This window comes from Eschrichtius robustus, chromosome 21 (genome assembly GCF_028021215.1).
Source record: "Eschrichtius robustus isolate mEscRob2 chromosome 21, mEscRob2.pri, whole genome shotgun sequence".
Classification (NCBI taxonomy): Eukaryota; Metazoa; Chordata; class Mammalia; order Artiodactyla; family Eschrichtiidae; genus Eschrichtius; species Eschrichtius robustus.
Genome location: NC_090844.1, coordinates 22,481,181 through 22,499,556, shown reverse-complemented (window position 1 = coordinate 22,499,556; position 18,376 = coordinate 22,481,181). Strand labels below are relative to the sequence as shown.

The following is an 18,376-nucleotide window of genomic DNA, read 5'->3' as shown; positions in this document are numbered from 1 at the left end:
ACCAGGAAGAAATAGAAAATATGAACAGACCAATCACAAGCACTGAAATTGAAACTGTGATTAAAAGTCTTCCAACAAACAAAACCCCAGGACCAGATGGCTTCACAGGTGAATTCTATCAAACATTTAGAGAAGAGCTAACACCTATCCTTCTCAAACTCTTCCAAAATATAGCAGAGGGAGGAACACTCCCAAACTCATTCTACGAGGCCACCATCACCCTGATACCAAAACTAGACAAAGATGTCACAAAGAAAGAAAACTACAGGCCAATATCACTGATCAGCATAGATGCAAAAATCCTCAACAAAATACTAGCAAACAGAATCCAACAGCACATTAAAAGGATTATACACCATGATCAAGTGGGATTTATCCAAGGGATGCAAGGATTCTTCAATATATGCAAATCAATCAACGTGATACACCATAGTAACAAATTGAAGAATAAAAACCATATGATCATCTCAATAGATGCAGGAAAAGCTTTTGACAAAATTCAACACCCATTTATGATAAAAACCCTGCAGAAAGTAGGCATAGAGGGAACTTTCCTCAACATAATAAAGGCCATATATGACAAACCCACAGCCAACATTGTCCTCAATGGTGAAAAACTGAAACCATTTCCACTAAGATCAGGAACAAGGCAAGGTTGCCCACTCTCACCACTATTATTCAACGTAGTTTTGGAAGTTTTAGCCACAGCAATCAGAGAAGAAAAAGAAATAAAAGGAATCCAAATCGGAAAAGAAGAAGTAAAGCTGTCACTGTTTGCAGATGACATGATATACTATACATAGAGAATCCTAAAGGTGCTACCAGAAAACTACTAGAGCTAATCCATGAATTTGGTAAAGTAGCAGGATACAAAATCAATGCACAGAAATCTCTTGCATTCCTATACACTAATGATGAAAAATCTGAAAGTGAAATTAAGAAAACACTCCCATTTACAACTGCAACCAAAAGAATAAAATATCTAGGAATAAACCTAGCTAAGGAGACAAAATACCTGTATGCAGAAAATTATAAGACACTGATGAAAGAAATTAAAGATGATACAAATAGATGGAGAGATATACCATGTTCTTGGATTGGAAGAATCAACATTGTGAAAATGACTATACTACCCAAAGCAATCTACAGATTCAATGCAATCCCTATCAAACTACCACTGGCATTTTTCACGGAACTAAAACAAAAAATTTCACAATTTGTATGGAAACACAAAAGACCCCGAATAGCCAAAGCAATCTTGAGAAAGAAAAACGGAGCTGGAGGAATCAGGCTCCCTGACTTCAGACTATACTACAAAGCTACAGTAATCAAGACAGTATGGTACTGGCACAAAAACAGAAATATAGATCAATGGAACAGGATAGAAAGCCCAGAGATAAACCCACGTACATATGGTCACCTTATCTTTGATAAAGGAGGCAAGAATACACAATGGAGAAAAGACAGCCTCTTCAATAAGTGGTGCTGGGAAAACTGGACAGCTACATGTAAAAGAATGAAATTAGAACACTCCCTAACACCATACACAAAAATAAACTCAAAATGGATTAAAGACCTAAATGTAAGACTGGATACCATAAAACTCTTAGAGGAAAACATAGGAAGAACACTCTTTGACATAAATCACAGCAAGATCCTTTTTGACCCACCTCCTAGACAAATGGAAATAAAAACAAAAATAAACAAATGGGACCTAATGAAACTTAAAAGCTTTTGCACAGCAAAGGAAACCATAAACAAGACGAAAAGACAACCCTCAGAATAGGAGAAAATATTTGCAAATGAAACAGCTGACAAAGGATTAATCTCCATAACATACAAACAACTCATGCAGCTCAATATCAAAAAAACAACCCAATCCAAAAATGGGCAGAAGACCTAAATAGACATTTCTCCAAAGAAGATATACAGATTGCCAACAAACACATCAAAGAATGCTCAGCATCATTAATCATTAGAGAAATGCAAATCAAAACTACAATGAGATATCATCTCACACCGGTCAGAATGGCCATCATCAAAAAATCTACAAACAATAAATGCTGGAGAGGGTGTGGAGAAAAGGGAACCCTCTTGCACTGTTGGTGGGAATCTAAATTGATACAGCCACTATGGTGAACAGTGTGGAGGTTCCTTAAAAAACTAAAAATAGAATTACCATACGACCCAGCAATCCCACTACTGGGCATATACCCTGAGAAAACCATAATTGGAAAAGAGTCATGTACCACAATGTTCATTGCAGCTCTATTTACAATAGCCCGGACATGGAAGCAACCTAAGTGTCCATCAACAGATGAATGGATAAAGAAGATGTGGCACATATATACAATGGAATATTACTCAGCCATAAAAAGGAACGAAACTGAGTTATTTGTAGTGAGGTGGATGGACCTAGAGACTGTCATACAGAGTAAAGTAAGTCAGAAAGAGAAAAACAAATACCATATGCTAACACCTATATATGGAATCTAAAAAAAAAAAAAAATCAGAAGAACCTAGGGGCAAGATGGGAATAAAGACGCAGACCTACTAGAGAATGGACTTGAGGATACGAGGAGGGGGAAGGGTAAGCTGGGACAAAGTGAGACAGTGGCATGGACATATATACACTACCAAATGTAAAATCGATAGTGGGAAGCAGCTGCATAGCACAGGGAGATCAGCTCAGTGCTTTGTGACCACCTAGAGGGGTGGGATAGGGAGGGTGGGAGGGAGGGAGACGCAAGAGGGAAGAGGTATGGGGACATATGTATATGTATAACTGATTCACTTTGTTATAAAGCAGAAACTAACACACCATTGTAAAGCAATTACACTCCAATAAAGATGTTAAAAAAAAAAAAAAAAAGAGAACTAGGTGTGGTATGTTTTCATTAGTCACATGTAACACACCAGGCACTCCTGAATCCTCAGCGCTCTGGAGGAAAGGGTATGGGGGGTGGGGTCACGTGGTTGCTGGAGCTGGCTCTCCTTGACAGGAAGCTGGCATCCCACCCCCACTGCCTGCATCTCTACAACTGGGCTCTGCGGAGGTGTTTCTGAAGAACATTCAGCCCTTAGTAGGGATCTTGATGACCTGGAATCTACACTAAGCTTCCACTTTGCCCATAGTAAATATTTTCTCTCCATCACCGAGGACTTACTGGGAATGGAGGACATGGTGATCACTTGAAGTCTCACAGGCCCAAAAACCTTTGTTTTATGGGAGGCATCAAAACTTCCTATTTTTCCATTTACCTTAGTTTTAACATTCCTGCTAGTGTTTTTGCTCAGATTAACTTCCTGCATTTGTTTTTATTTTAAGCGCATTCTTTGGTTAAAGTGTTAGGAAGTGAATGGAAAGAGAAAAATAAGGCAAGGGGAAGGGGTACATTATTCAAGAATACAGTTTTATTTCCAGTTCTGTTTGCAACATTAGCTAAGTGTTTTCCATTTTCTATTCCTCGTTGTTTCACAACACATTAAAACTCCATTTTTTAACGAATATGGTTAAACTTTAGATGGCAGCTCCACATGGAGAGTTTGCAGAGGCTCTTTGGTGGAATCCAGACCTCACTTTTAGGAGGGTTCACGTGCACCTATGCATTCGTGGGGCATCTATTTGCTGACTGTCCATCGTGTCCCGAGACCCAGTGTCCTCACCTGCCAGCATACTACTCGTTTCAGTGACAGAAACTTGGCAAATATTAAGTGCCGGAAGAATACTACATATCAATATTTGAGATCAGATAATAAAATCTAGTTCCTGTTAATTAGACACCCAAGTCAAAATCATAGCACAAATGAGAAGTACAGAGTCTTGTCAGCAGAATTGGGCATCCTGAAAACAACCAAAAGCTTAGTGAAAAAGGAAAGCAAACCTGGTACTTTTAGTTTGCTGTAATTCACCTAGCTCTGGAATTTTCTTCTAAACCCTTGAGAGAAACTTACACACGTAACCCTGGGTGGGACTTTTGGAGTCTGAAGTACAGAGGTTCTCTGTAAGGAGAAGCTGATCGGCTGGAGGTGATTGGTTCCAAGCATGGTAAAACTGTTCATGGAGCTGTCGGGGTGTGTATGGGACCCGCTGGAGGAGGGTGGGGCTGGTTGGAGCCAGTCAGGGAAGGAGAGAAGGAGAGGAGAGAAGGAGATCACATGTGTTGTGAGGGGCCAGACTAATGTGTAGCGCAGGGGCCTGGGAATTCAGGGTCTTCCGATATTATTTCTACTAATAAACTTTGTGACTTTGGACATCTCAACTCTCTGGTCCTGTCTCCTAATCTTTAAAATGAGGGGCTGGATTAAATGATTTTTAAAGTCTCTTCCAGGTTAAAAATTCTGCTCTCACTTGGAAACACAGTGTTAGGAAAATATCAGCACCGAAGTCTGCTTTTCTAATAGGGGAAGTATATTTGGATTGGGTATCAGCAAAAATTACTATTGCTAATATTTTCTAAAATGTATAAAGTGGGAAATTATTCACGTGTATTGTGGCACCTGGGTTTAGCTATTTGTGTTTCAGTTAATGGAAGAGAACTTTAAGTGACTGTTAACTTTTACTAAGGGGTGCAGCTCAGAGTTAACAGTTTGTAAGGGCTAACTAGTTTACTAGCTGGTAGTTGCCACAGGATTTACAAGTTTACAGTCTGATTTTTAGTTTTGGTAGCTCCACACCTAGTCAAGAATAGATGATTCATGTAAAATCATCTTCATAAGAACAGGCATATAATATTGGCTTTTCATTGCTGCTCAAGGTAAAGATTTTAAACTGTTACATTGAAGTAATTTAATTTCCTTTGCTTTTCTAAAAGTCTCTACCATCCTGAGAAGGTCTAGTGGTTTCTTCAGAGACCTGGCTGCTTTCTGTCTCAGAGTATTTAAGGAAAGTGCATTTTCTCAAAATGGAATTTTTCCTGGGTCACACCAGGCAATCAGGGCTTTGAGCCATAAACCATCTCCTAGGGTTTGGTTCCCTCTGAGAGAGAGGGAAAGGAGAAACTTTCACCCTTGCTAGAAAGTAAAGCTTGTCTACCCCTATGTGTTTGCAGCTTTTAAAAAGGAGTGGTTTATACAAAAACCTAGCACCCTTGACCACAGTAAAGCAGCACTTAGGCTGCTCATTTTGTGTCCAGGAGACACAGATGCATTTTTCAGCCCATGGAAGGCTCTTTTGGTACCAGATTTGGGCTGAATTCTGAGGGAACAATAAAGGTACAAATGTGTGGCTGTGTAAATATCTTTATAATAACCCCACATTTTATATATATATATATATATAACTAGAATATAAAAAATAGAATATAATATGTAAAATATTCCTATATAGTAATATGTATTACTATATATTATATTACATATTCCTATATAGTAATATGTATTACTATATATATTAATAATATATATTATTACTATATATTATATATTATGCTATATCATAGTAATAAATATTACTGACATAGAATTATGTATACATCTGTAGGTATATATAGATACACACACATACACACACATCCATGGGTGGATGAAGGAATAAAAGTCAGTGAACTGTAAACTTTCAGAGTTAATTGTTTCAGAGTGCTGTGTTTTCAGCTGTGTATCTTTACCATGATATTTGAGGAAGAAATGCTAAATTCAATCAGTTTGCTGTATAAGAGGAAAGTAAGTGTAATGGTGCTTTGAAATCAGAAGTAAGTCTCCCTCCCACTTTCAAAAAAAAAAAAAAGGCTGTTTGATTTAACCACTTTTTTCCCCAGCCAGTTTCATGTGGGGAGGCCCACACTGACCGTGCTTGATAAAACTAGTTGTGTTTTTTTGTGTTAAGTAAACTGTAGGCTGGTGGCTTACTCTAGTTGTCTGCATTTTTTTAAAGTCCTAATATTAGGACAAAAAGCTTTCTCAGTTCTCTGTTGAATATTTTACTTATCGGTTAAAAATGAGTATCCAGCTCTGTTATTAGTCAGAGGGCTTCCCATCAACTCATGAAGTGTTTCAGTATCTCAGTTTTCGGTTAAATGGTGAGGGGATTTTGAGTTCCCCGGGAGTTCCGTTTGGTGTTTCACTTGTGTCTCTTTATATTAATGGCTTTAATTTTTATTCCTTTGCTTGAGATGGAGAAGGAAATGAAATTGGATGACTTTTTTTTTTTTTTTCATGCTTCAGCCCGACTGGCTCTTTATAAAATGGGGAGTAGAGTCACTCCCTCAAAATGGATAATGTGTTCAACTGTGTGTAAATTGGGGTCATAGTCCTTTCTTTGAAGAATAGGAGGAGTGCTATTATGATAAACGTGCTGGAAATGATTAAAGAAAGGTAAAATACAGCAGGAAACAAGTGGCTGCTTCAAGCCTTTTGGTGGCAGGTGGGACACCCTCTGAGTCCAACTAAAAGAGACTGAGAAGAAAGGGATCAGCCAGTGCAGCCCTGGCCATGGGGATGTCGCCGGGTGAATTTGCAAGCAGCCCACTTACATCAATGTCTATGTTGTGTTCTGTCTTTTCTCATCTTCTATCATAGGATGGGGGAAGATATCCCAAAATAGGGAGAGAGATTTGTGTACCGCTTTATCCAACCTGTGTGTGCCACACCAAATATACACCCCCCTCCAATGTCTGTGGATGTTTTTCTTAAGCATGAATGTGATAGGAAATTGAGGTTATTCAGCTATACAGGCTATACTGAGTATTGCTTATACTAAGCAGGATATGCCATCAAAGAATGATTTGACTTTAGATGCCTGCTATTTGAAGTGGTTGGGAATAGAAATATTCCTTTCACCATTCATGATCAGGAAGAACTTTAGTCAATACATGTTTTCTGAAGTGCTAGAATATAAAGGGAATTTACTGCAAAATTTATGCCATCAGGTGTCTTTATTCAGGCAGTTAATTCATGACAATTTTAAAGACAGGGTGTTTGTATTTCTTAGTGTATAACCACTAACTGTCTTATCAATAATGAATTCCTATTCCATTCCATATTATCTTTCTACAAGTTAAGTGAATCCTATCTACTTCTGAGAATCTTTCTCTCTCAAGACATTTCTAACTAGTTTATTGGAAACAAAAACCTTGTGGTTGTTCCTTCCAGGGATGATAAAATACATTTATTGTCAGTGCATGAAAGTAGAAAGAAGAAAATAAAAATCACTTGTAATCTCACCAACTCTATCAGAGCTGGGAAGCCAATGGGGGTATTGGAGCTGAGAAAGAAAAAAATTTAAGGAAATTTTTAATTAAATATTTTTAAAGGACCACAGAGGGGGTGTGGTGAATAGGCAAGGGGGAAAGCATGGAAGGGGAGGTAGGACTGTTTCAGTAGTCTAGGCAAGAAACAATGGTAGCTTGGAATGCATCCTAGCAGTGGAGCTGGTGAGCAGTGGTCAAATTCTAGATCTGATGGGAAGGTGGAACTGAAGGGTTTATTGATAGGCTCTGGGTTATGAGAAAAAGAAGTAAAGAAAGACAAAGAGTTTTGTCCTGAACAGCCAGAATGATGGAGTTGCCACTTATTGAGCTGGGAAAGGCAGGGAGAGGGGGAAATTTTGATGAGAAAAATCAAAAGTTGAGTGTGGGCCCATGTAGTTTTTTTATTACAGTACTTATTCAAAACTTTGTCTCATTCGGTCTCCCCCGTGCTTTTCCACAGGGATAAGTGTGCTTTTATTAATAAATCTCAAGGCAACACTAAGCTTAAGGTATGGAAACTTTAAGTCAAGGAAGGAAAAATTCCGGATAAAGATCAGAAAAAGCCAGTGAGGAGAAGCATCCCCAGGCGCCTGATAACGGCCCCAGCAGGAGGGTCTTGTAAAAGGCAATTTAATTAAACTGCAGGCGTCTAACTGAGAATCGTTCTCCAGACAGCCTCACAGAAGAAGCCCTTTATGATCTTTTGTTCGTGCATTAGGCTCCAACTGGGTGTGTTTCCAGGTTTGTTCCAGGTTTGGACTTTGTTACCTGACGTGCTGTGTAATGGGGCTATTATTACTAAAAAGAAGTATGGATTTTCCCATGCATCATAGATAGATCAATTCTAATCATGTTTCTAATATGGGTTTGCACTGTGAAAGTAGTTTTTTTTTGTTTTTTAATGGAACTGTTTCTGCCTTTTACATGAACTAACCTAGAAAACTCCATTATTTGTTCTGATCATGCCTGAGAAAGAATGGCAGTTTTGAAGCAGAATCTTTTTTTTTTTTTTAAGCCACTTTATTATCTTTGCATATGGCTCAAAGCAAGCTGGTTTAAATCTCTAGCTTGAAGGGAAAAAGAATATATGTTCATTTAAAATAGCAAGGGAGGTTATAGCTTACTCAGTTTTAAATGTCCTCATAGTCTTCCTCTTATTCCAGCTCAGTTGAGTTTTTTTCCTTCCGCCTTCATCTTTTACTGTTGTTGTTGTTCATAACTTCACCCAAGAGTTGCTTTATTAATGCTGATAGTATTTGGGCCTTCTTTTAAAAATAAAGCAACCTAAGTGCCCAGGATTAGAACTTAAATTTGCTTATTTAGCCATGTTGATGCAGCATCCTATGTGCCAGGCACTGTTTGAGGGGCTGGAATGCAGCAGTGACAGTCAACACCCTGGCTGTCCAGGAGCTGAAAATCTAGCTTGGTGTGTGTGTTGGGGGGATGGGTAGGTGATCAGTAACCCAGTATGCAAATATACAAGTTAAGCTTTGAGTGAATATAAGGAGAGTCAGGACATAGAGAGCAATGGGCAGTGCGTGGGATTATCTGAGGAGGCATCTGAAGCTGAGATCTGATCTTGCACCAGCCTCCTGGTTTACGACAGAGAAGCTGGATGGAAGCGAGCCCTGCCTCTGCAGAATTAAAGCATTTTAACTGTGTAGTTTTAGATCTTTTCAGATAAGAAGCCGGTGCAAGAGTCCTGCTAATTTTTAACAATGACAGGAGTGATGTATGTGCCCATGCATATTTTATTTGTATTTTTGTAAAGAAACCTGGTTAAGTGTGAATAGAGCGGTATTTGAAGAAAGTGGTACTGTTTCCCAAAGGGAACAAATAGCACATTTGAAGCCAGCCTCTGGTGAGAACACCTGTGGGTTATTTTTCCCGTTTTTAAGAGAGGTAGTAATATTGGGACAATGATCGTATGACTTAGAATCATATCATTTTTAGGTATGAAATGGAGGAACTTTTAGAGACTATGTAGTCTGAGCACTCTCATTTCTTTGAATGACAAAGCTGAAAAGGACAAGCTCTGCCCCAGGTTTCCCTGGTGGTTAGTGGAGGGGCTGACACCGTGGTCCAGGGTTCTTTTCTTCTCCATCTACCATGCTTTTCCATGTGATTAGAATCTGTGTCTCTATGCCTTTCAGCAAGGTGTCCATGCAGTTAGGGCCCCAGAGAAGAGCAGATTTTCAGTTATTTTAAATTGATCCTACAATCATTTATAAAATGTCTCTGCTGTTTATAGTTTGTCCTCTTTATGCATAAGTCTGCCCCAGATAATGATAAAACAGAGAAATCATTCTTCAGTTTCTACTTTTCCATTTTTGGTTTGTTTTCACCAAACCTTAGTTTTGACCTTAGTGTAAAAGCTGAATTTAAAAGAAATGCTAGTCTCTCGTTTTCAGCCTATAAGATATGAGTAGATTTGCTAGTGTTGGTGGGGAAGGGGCACGGGGTGACGTCCAGGGGAGAAATGACCGTGTCTCTACCTTCCCTTCTCTCTCCTTTTCCCCTTCCCTGCCTTGCCCCATCCACCCTGTACCCTTCCATCTTTCACTCTTATTCTTTCTCTCTTACACAGACCCCCTCTTTTTCTCTCTCACATTCTTATGTGCAAACCTATTTTTGTTTGTTTTCACGTTGGTTAAAACCATGCTAAGTTGTAAATCCAAATTTCCAAACCACAAAGAGATAGTAGAGATAAAATGGAAGGGCATGCAGTATTTTTCTGGCTTATTTCACTTGGTATAATATTCTCGAAGTTCATCCATGTTGTATCATGTGTCAGAATTTCCTCTTTTTTTAAGGCTGAATAATATTCCGTTGTATGTCTGTACCACATTTTGCTCATTCATTCATCTGTCAGTGGACACTTGGGTTGCTTCCACATTTTAGCTATTGTGAATAATGCTCTTGTCAACATGGGTGTAGAAATAGTTCCTTGAGATCTTGCTTTCCATTCTTTTGAGTATATACCCAGAAAAGTGAAATTGCTGGATCATATAGTCATTCTATTTTTAATTTCTTAAGGAACCGCCTTAGTGTTTGCCACAGCAGCTATACCACTTTACGTTCCCACCAACACTTGTTATTTTCTGGTTTTTTGATAGTAGCCATCCTAATGGGTGTGAAGTGGTATCTCACTGTGGTTTTTTTTTTTTTTTTTTTAATTAATTAATTTATTTATTCACCTATGGCTGTGTTGGGTCTTCGCTTATGTGCGAGGGCCCTCTCCAGTTGCGGCGAGCGGGGGCCACCCTTCATCCCCGTGCGCGGGCCTCTCACCATCGCGGCCTCTCCCGCTGCGGAGCACAGGCTCCAGATGCGCAGGCTCAGCAGTTGTGGCTCACGGGCCCAGTCGCTCCGCGGCACGCGGGATCTTCCCAGACCAGGGCTCGAACCCGCGTCCCCCGCATTGGCAGGCAGACTCCCAACCACTGCGCCACCAGGGAAGCCCTCACTGTGGTTTTGATGTGCATTTCCTTAATGATTAGTGATGTTGAGCATCTTTTCATGTGCTTATTGGCTATTTATATATCTTCTTTGGAGAAAATCAAGTATTTGCTTAATTGCTATTTAAAATATTTTGTCCTGAATGCCCAGCAGGGTAACTTATTTGGTCATCTGCATCAAGAATATATAAAGATTGTTATACAGGAGAAACTAACACCACATTGTAAAGCAATTATACTCCAATAAAGATGTTTATATATATATATGAAGAGCTTGCCCAATTAGCAGAGTACTTGCATCATCATTTAAGAATTGCAGTGTTACGAACATCTAGTTGCTAATTACATATTGATAACAGTTTTCTATGTCAAAATGCCACATGAATATTTAGAGACACAGAACTTAGTTATGTTTTGCCAGAGTCACAGGCCACTGTTCCCACATTGCTCTTCCTAACTCAGTCCAACTTGTACAAAAACATCTAAAAAAATTTAAATGGAACTATTCTTACTCTCTACATTAGGCAGAATGAAACTCATACCCATGTAAAGAGGCAGTAGATAAACAATGAGATGACTATTACTGTGGGGAAGAAAAAGGAAGAAAGATTGGTTCACCTACAGAAAAATGATAAAATTCAGAGGAGAAAAGCAGTCAGATTTTTTAGACCCATGTGAGGAGAAAGGGGGACAAAAGAAAGCCAGCTCCACTTTATTTTTTCTCTCCTGAATTAATCTTGCACGTAAAAATTTCGAGTTCATGGATAGACGAATCTCTACACCCAGGAAGTGTTTAAAATAGAAAGCTGGGTACTTTTTTCTAAGAAGTCTAGAGCCATTGATAGTAACAACTTGAAACAACCCAGAGAAGTAGATTTTTTTGAGTGAGACACAATCCAGAGTCTGGTACTACTCAAGCTACACATTTTGTTGGAAACAACAGAATAGCCTGAAATTTGCATTTGAAACAGTAAACTCCCTCCTGCACCAGAGCCTGCACAGAATTGTTCAGTTGTGTTTAAAAAGAAATCCCTTACTTAGGTGTTTGGTTTTCTCCTCCTCCTCCTCTTCCTCCCTGACTTGTACGGTATATGTTGTTTTAGAGCAGGTACATCTTAGGTCAGGGTTCAGCAAACTTTTTCTGTAAAGAGCTAGATAGTAAATACTTTCAGCTTTGTAGGTCATAGAGTCTCTGTGACAACTACCCAACTCTGCTGTTGTAGCAAAGTGGAAAAGCAGAGTTGTACCATCTTGGAAAGCAGCCATGGATAATCGTTAAAAGACTGGCCATGGTTATATTCCAGTAAAACTTTATTTACAAGAGCAGGCAGTGGCCCTAGTTTGGTGATCCCTGTTCTAACTAATTTCAGGAGGCCATGGGAAGTTTAATCTCAACGCATGGTTAATGAGAGCTGTCTCCAAATGTTGACTCTTCTCCGTGGTATTTTTGGGGTCCCAAATATTCTTAGAGGGTTAAATGATCTTTTAAATTTTTAATTTGAAACCTTTTTCAGTGACTAGAATCTTGAGGGAGTAAGAGAGAAAAGCTTTATAAATATTTATAAATGCTAAAAATTAAATTGCTGAGATAAAATTTTGTTCTCATGAAAAGATAATTATATAACAAGTTTGGAATTCGCTTTCAATTTTCATTTCCTTGTGGAAACATCTTCATTGTGAGGAAGATTAGGGAATTAATGAACAAATGTTTCCTGAGCATGAACTGTGGTGTTTAACCGGGCCCTGAGGGCATCTACTGGGATGGCTGTCACATACTTCCTGCTCCAAGGCACTTATCATCTTGGAAAGATGCTCAAGGCCCATGAGAGAGGATATTTTTAAAAGCGTGTTTTAACTTTTTTTGGGGTATTTTATTTTAAAATAAACCTTTTTGAGGTACAATTTACATATAGGAAAAATGCCCCTATTTTAAGCGTATGATAAATTCCATGAGTTTTGACATGCAGCCGCCATCCCAATCAAGATATGGAACATTTCCATCTTCTCAAAAGGTGTCCCAACCCTCCCCCTGCCAAACCCCAGACAACCATTGATCTGCTTCCTGTCACCGTAGATTGGGATTGCCTGTTCTAGAATTCACGTAAACGGAATCACAGAGTATGTACTCTCTTGTGTCTGGCTTAGAGGTTGCCAAACTTCCTTGGCTCACAAGACCTTTAGAGAATCAGTAATTTTTTCATGGAGTCACAAGTCAAAAGCAATACCTAACAGTTCCATTAGGTCCAGAGAACACAGTAGAAGTACTTGGCATGGTGTTCAGTTGTTGCTGTGTTTCCCTCAAAAATTTGAAATACCCTCTGGTACCTGTGAGTTCACCGTGGGGCCCTTGGGTGACATAGTGCAGAGTTTGGGAACCAGATGTCTAACTTCTTTAACTCAGCATAACTTTTTGAGATATATTCATGTTGTTATATGTGTTAGTAGTTTGTTCCTTTATTTTATTGCTGAGTACTAGTCCATTTCAGAAGATACCATGGTGTCTTCATTCACTTGATGGGGGCATTTGAGTTGTTTCCACTTTTTGGCTACTGTGAACAAAACCAAATAAGCATTCGTGTGTGAGTCTTTGTGAAGGCAGAAACATATTGTCATTTCTCTAAGAATAGAATTTTGGGGCCATATGATAAATGCATGTCTAACTTTATGAGAAACTGCCAAGCTTTTCCAAGTGATCGTACCATTGCACTCCTACCAACAATGTATGAAAATTCTAGCTGCTCCAATTCTTGCCAGTACTCGGTATTGTCAGTTTTAAAAACTTTTAGCCATTCTACTGAGTATGTTGCATATCTTAGTATGGTTTCAATTTGCATTTCCCTGAAGACTAATGATGAGCATCTTTGCAAGTGTGCTTATTTGCCATTTGCGTGTGTGTGTGTGTGTGTGTGTGTGTGTGTGTGCGCGCGCCTGCACGTGCGTGGTGTCTGTTCAGATCTTTTGCCCATTATTCAGTTGGGTTGCTTCTTATTACTGAGTTGTAAGATTTTTTTTTTTTTTTTTTTTTTTTTTTACATATTCTGGGTACAAGTCCTTTGCCAGATAAATGTTTTACAAAGAGTTTCTCCCAGTTGGTGGCTCTCCTTTTCATTTTCTTAACAGTATCTTTTGAAGAACAATAGTTTAAAATTCCAATTTATCAGTGTTTTTTTTTTTCTAGTTAGTACTTTTTTATTTTTTGGCTATCTCAAAGTTAAGATTTTCACCTAGGGCTTCCCTGGTGGCGCAGTGGTTAAGAACCCGCCTGCCAATACAGGGGACACGGGTTCAACCCCTGGTCTGGGACGATCCCACATGCCGCGGAGCAACTAAGCCCATGATCCACAACTACTGAGCCTGCGCTCTAGAGCCCACGAGCCACAACTACTGAGCCCACATGCCACAACTACTGAAGCCCACGCACCTAGAGCCCATGCTCCGCAACAAGGGAAGCCACTGCAGTGAGAAGCCCGTGCACTGCAACGAAGAATAGCCCCCGCTCACTGCAACTAGAGAAAGCCCGCACGCAGCAATGAAGACCCAACACAGCCAAAAGTAAATAAATTCGTTAAAAAAAAAAAAAAAAAAAAAGATTTTTCACCTAAATTTTTTTCTAGAAGTTTTATAATTTTGACTTTTACATTTTGGTCTAGGATCCACTTCAAGCTATTTTTTGTGTATGCCATGAAATGAATGTAGAGGTTAGGTTTTTTTCCATACAGATTTCTGGTTGTTTCACTAGCATTTGTTCAGAAAACTGTCTTTCCCTTTGGAATTAACTAGACCCTTTTGTCAAAAATCAGTTGACCGTGGATGTGCTTGTCTGCTTCTGAACTCTGTTCTGTCCCATTAATCTATGTCTATTCATGATACCTTGATTATTGTAGATTTATAATGAGTTTTGAAATCAAGTTATAGAGAAAGATGTATTTTTAAGTTTGATTTCTTTTATCAAACTGTTTTCTCAAATACTTTATTCCTATTGCTTCTGAAAATGGAAGTAAGCATATTTCTTTTTAGTCCTGGACATTAAAGTGACGTTAAAGGCAAGGGAGGTACACTGAGAATATAGCACAGTGATCTTGCTTCAGCACCAAATTTGATGACCTTGGGCCTCAGTTTTCTTGCCTGTCAATGAGAAGCTTTTGACTCCAGAATAGTCCCCCGCAGTGTCCCATTTAAATCTAATAACCTGTCATCTTAGATGGATCATAAGCGATTTCCTCTTTTACTTGTGCGCTTTGCTGTGATTCAGGTTTTAAAATAGCCAAGCATAAACAATACTGAAAACCAAATAGTTTCGTGGAAGCAGTGCCTGACACTAAATAATAACTTAGTACGCTCTTAGTCGAAGTGCTTCAGGAAAATCTTGATGCCAGTGGGACTCCTTCGTTTATTTTAGGAGCTTTTACAGTCATTCCTTCCTTAGGCCTTTTATCTTGGCGTTTCCCAAGTTATTAAGTCTTGGTTATTGGGTCTGCAGACCAGAGGCTGTGGGGCTGCCTCTCCTATCAGGGTCCATGGATAAATCCCAGGATTGGAGAGAGCTAGAGGTCATCTTGCCCCCTGATCTTCAAAGTGTGGTCCTTGGACCAGCAGCCTTGGCGTCATTTTGCTGGAAAAGCAGAATATCAGGTTGCACCCCAGACCTCCTGAACCAGGTGTGCGCAGGTATGTACCTTCAAGGTTGAGAAGCACTGATCAGGCTGGGCAGGGAGTATCGTCTCTGTGGCCTTCCCACCAGACCATCTGGCCTCGGGACACCTCTGAGGGTAACCCCATTAGAGAAAATCCGTTCCATTTGTGGAGAGTTCTGTTCAAGTTTCTTTTTTTCTCTTAATCTCCATCAGGCCTCCCCATCTGCATTTCCAGGTAGGAAAAGATAGAGAAAAGTAGAAAGAAGGGATGGTTCCTCTATTGTGAAAGCCAAAACATTTCCAGAAATCCTCAGCAGACTTCTGCTTGCATTTCATTGACTAGACTAACTGCCCCACGGCTCCCCAGACCTTCAAGGGGATCTGTGTAGGCAAGAATGAGGCACACGGTCTTCCCTGACACATCACCCAGGGTCCTGTAGTGTGGAAGAGGAGGACAGGGAATAGCTTCGGGTAGGCAGCCAGAATCGTATGCCCCACCCCCCGCCACACACACACACGTACATTTGTGTCTGTGTTACAGTGTCTCTGGAAGGTGCCTGAGAAATGGATAACAGTAGTTACCTCTTCGGAATAGGCTGGCAGTCAGAAGGAAGAGGGACATTTATTTTTCACTTTATATTGTTCTCTCCTGCTGAGATTTTTTTTTTTTTTTTGGTAAAAAAAAAACAATGAATGTGTGTTAACTTTAAAGAAAGGAAGTTGACAGAACCCCTTGGGTACAGCTGTCCAACCAGTTCCTCAGAGCCTGGGGGCTTCAGCCTCAGCTGTAAGATGAAAGGTTAGATTAGATCCTGTCTTGGACTCCTGGGTCTGAGCCTCTTCCAGTTAATTACACAATCTCCAAGAACCAGAGAAGGGGATTAAGAGTCAGCTCCTTGAGTCACAAAAGAAACCTAGCATCTTGAACAGGTTCTTACTTAGACTTTGTTATGGGCTGAATTGTGTCCCCCCAATCCCCAAATTCATATGTTGAAGTCCTAACCCACACTACCCCAGAATGTGACTGTATTTGGAGAGAGGTAATAAGGTTAAATGAGGTCATGAGGTTGGGCCCTAATCCAGTATGACTGTAAGAGATTTGGACACAGACACACAAACAGAGAGGACCATTTGAAGACACAGGGAGAAGACAGCCACTTACAAGCCAGAGAAGAAACCAACCCTGTTGACACTTGGATTTCAGGCTTCTAGCCTCTAGCATTGCAAGATAATCCTTTCTGTTCTTTAAGCCACCCAGTCTGTGGTACTTTGTTTTGGCAGCCCTGGCAAACAAATACAGTCTTCTGTCCCTTTAAACTTTTGTGGGGATAGTTTTGTATTTTGCAGAATCTCCAGGATAGCTTGAGATTGCACTAGACTTGGTTACTTCATCTAGTCCTGTCCCCAGGGAACCTGGAAGTACGGAATGTGGGCTGGGAGCAGAGCTGGGTCTCTGGCAGGAAGAAACACGTGTCTGTTACCGTGAGGCCAGCGCCGGCCTCTCCCCAGGGCCTCATTGCCATGCACACCTCGCTTCCGGGTTTCTTGGAACCCTGCCTTCAGCTTGCTCGCCTCTTTTCTGATCCATCTTCTATCCTTGACCTTCAAAACCGATGGATGCTTTCCTGCACTCTTGATTTTTTACATGGCCTCTGGCTGAGAAGTCCATCTTGACCACAAATGGTTTTGCCTTTTAGGGAAGATCTGCACCTGTGCAGCTGGTGAGATTCGAGGGCGATCCTGTGTTATAAGAGTTACCTTATGATACCTATTGGCAAGAATATATTCCACTTTTGATGAAGCAGGAAGGAGTGTGTGTGAGTGACACACACATCCACCCATTGGGGTCTCACACCTTCTCCAGCCCAGCACTCTGTCTGAGCCGGATCTTGGCCTTGACGGGGGCCAAAGGACTCTGAAATGGCCTGCAGTCTTCCAGTTTAAGGGAGACTCGATTTTTCCTGGGGCCCGATGAGGGCCAACTTTCTGAGCCGGAGTGGGCAGCGACTGCCAGGCACCCGGGCGTGCCCTGGGAGGGACTCAGGCCTGCGTTTCTAGGAGATGCCCGGGTGACTGAAGGTGAGCAGAGGCTGGCCTCGGGGCACTGTGCTCCCTGCCGAGCCCCTCAGGAGGAGGCCTCATTTGCCAGCCTGTTTACCAGTTTCTTCTCCCGGAAGCAGAGAGCATGGGTGGGATGGGGCAGCCTGCATGGGTAGCGTGCCCACCTTGCAGGCACACTGGTGGTGTCGGAGCAGAGCCGCACAGATGGAAATACTTAGGTCCGGCTAAGTGGCATGTAGCTGTGAGCTCCTGGAGGATACTGTACTGATTTTGGCTCAGTGGGGAATGAAAAGGACTTTTATTTATATGGAAAATCAAATCTCACCACTTTTTCTATGATTTACCATTGTTTTCTCACGCCAGGGAGATTTGCCGTGATGAGGACAGAGTAACAGGCCTTTCATGCAAGCGCTCAGCTTTCCATTGTGCCCGACACTGCTGAGCTCTTTGAAGCCCAGGGAGGCAGACGCATCTCTGGGTGGAGCGTTTTTCTGGCCGTATAATTTCATCAGCCCTGACTGCTCCGTGCTAAGCGTGAGGCTGAGCTCGCAGATAACACTCCTTTTGGTGCCAGTGGGATTCAGTACCTCGTGTGGAAGCAGGGGGATGGATGAATTGGGGAAGTGAGGGAGGGTGGCTGCGGAGAGCCCGGGACATGTTTGTTTGCCTTATTTAAGAGATTGTTCTACTTCGTGCTGCATTTGCGAGGCGTTTAACTTGAGAAGCCTAGAAAATTCAGTAGAAAATACATTTTCACAGTGTTTTAAGCTGGAACAGACTATTTTAAGCTGAACAGACCCTGGAGATGAACCATTTCAGCTTATTCCTTTTGAAGCTGAAGGCCTGAGGCCCAGAGGAGTCGGGGTTTGCCAGGAAATGGCAGGGACTTAGCACAGCACCAGGGTCAGAACCCAGGGCTCGATGCCAGGCTCCTGGCACCTTCCCTTCCAGCAGGGATGCTCACCTGCCTTTGCAAAAGTGTTTCCCTGGATACAGAGGGATATGTTGTTAATCTTAAAGCCAAGGTTTCAAAAGT

At 40.9% G+C, this 18,376-nt stretch overlaps 1 protein-coding gene across 5 annotated transcripts in view; it reads left to right on the top strand.

The window, feature by feature from the left end:
* Positions 1-18,376, top strand: part of MFHAS1 (multifunctional ROCO family signaling regulator 1) — a 125,695-nt gene that overhangs the window by 47,875 nt on the left and 59,444 nt on the right. The gene's annotated exons all lie outside the window — the stretch shown is intronic.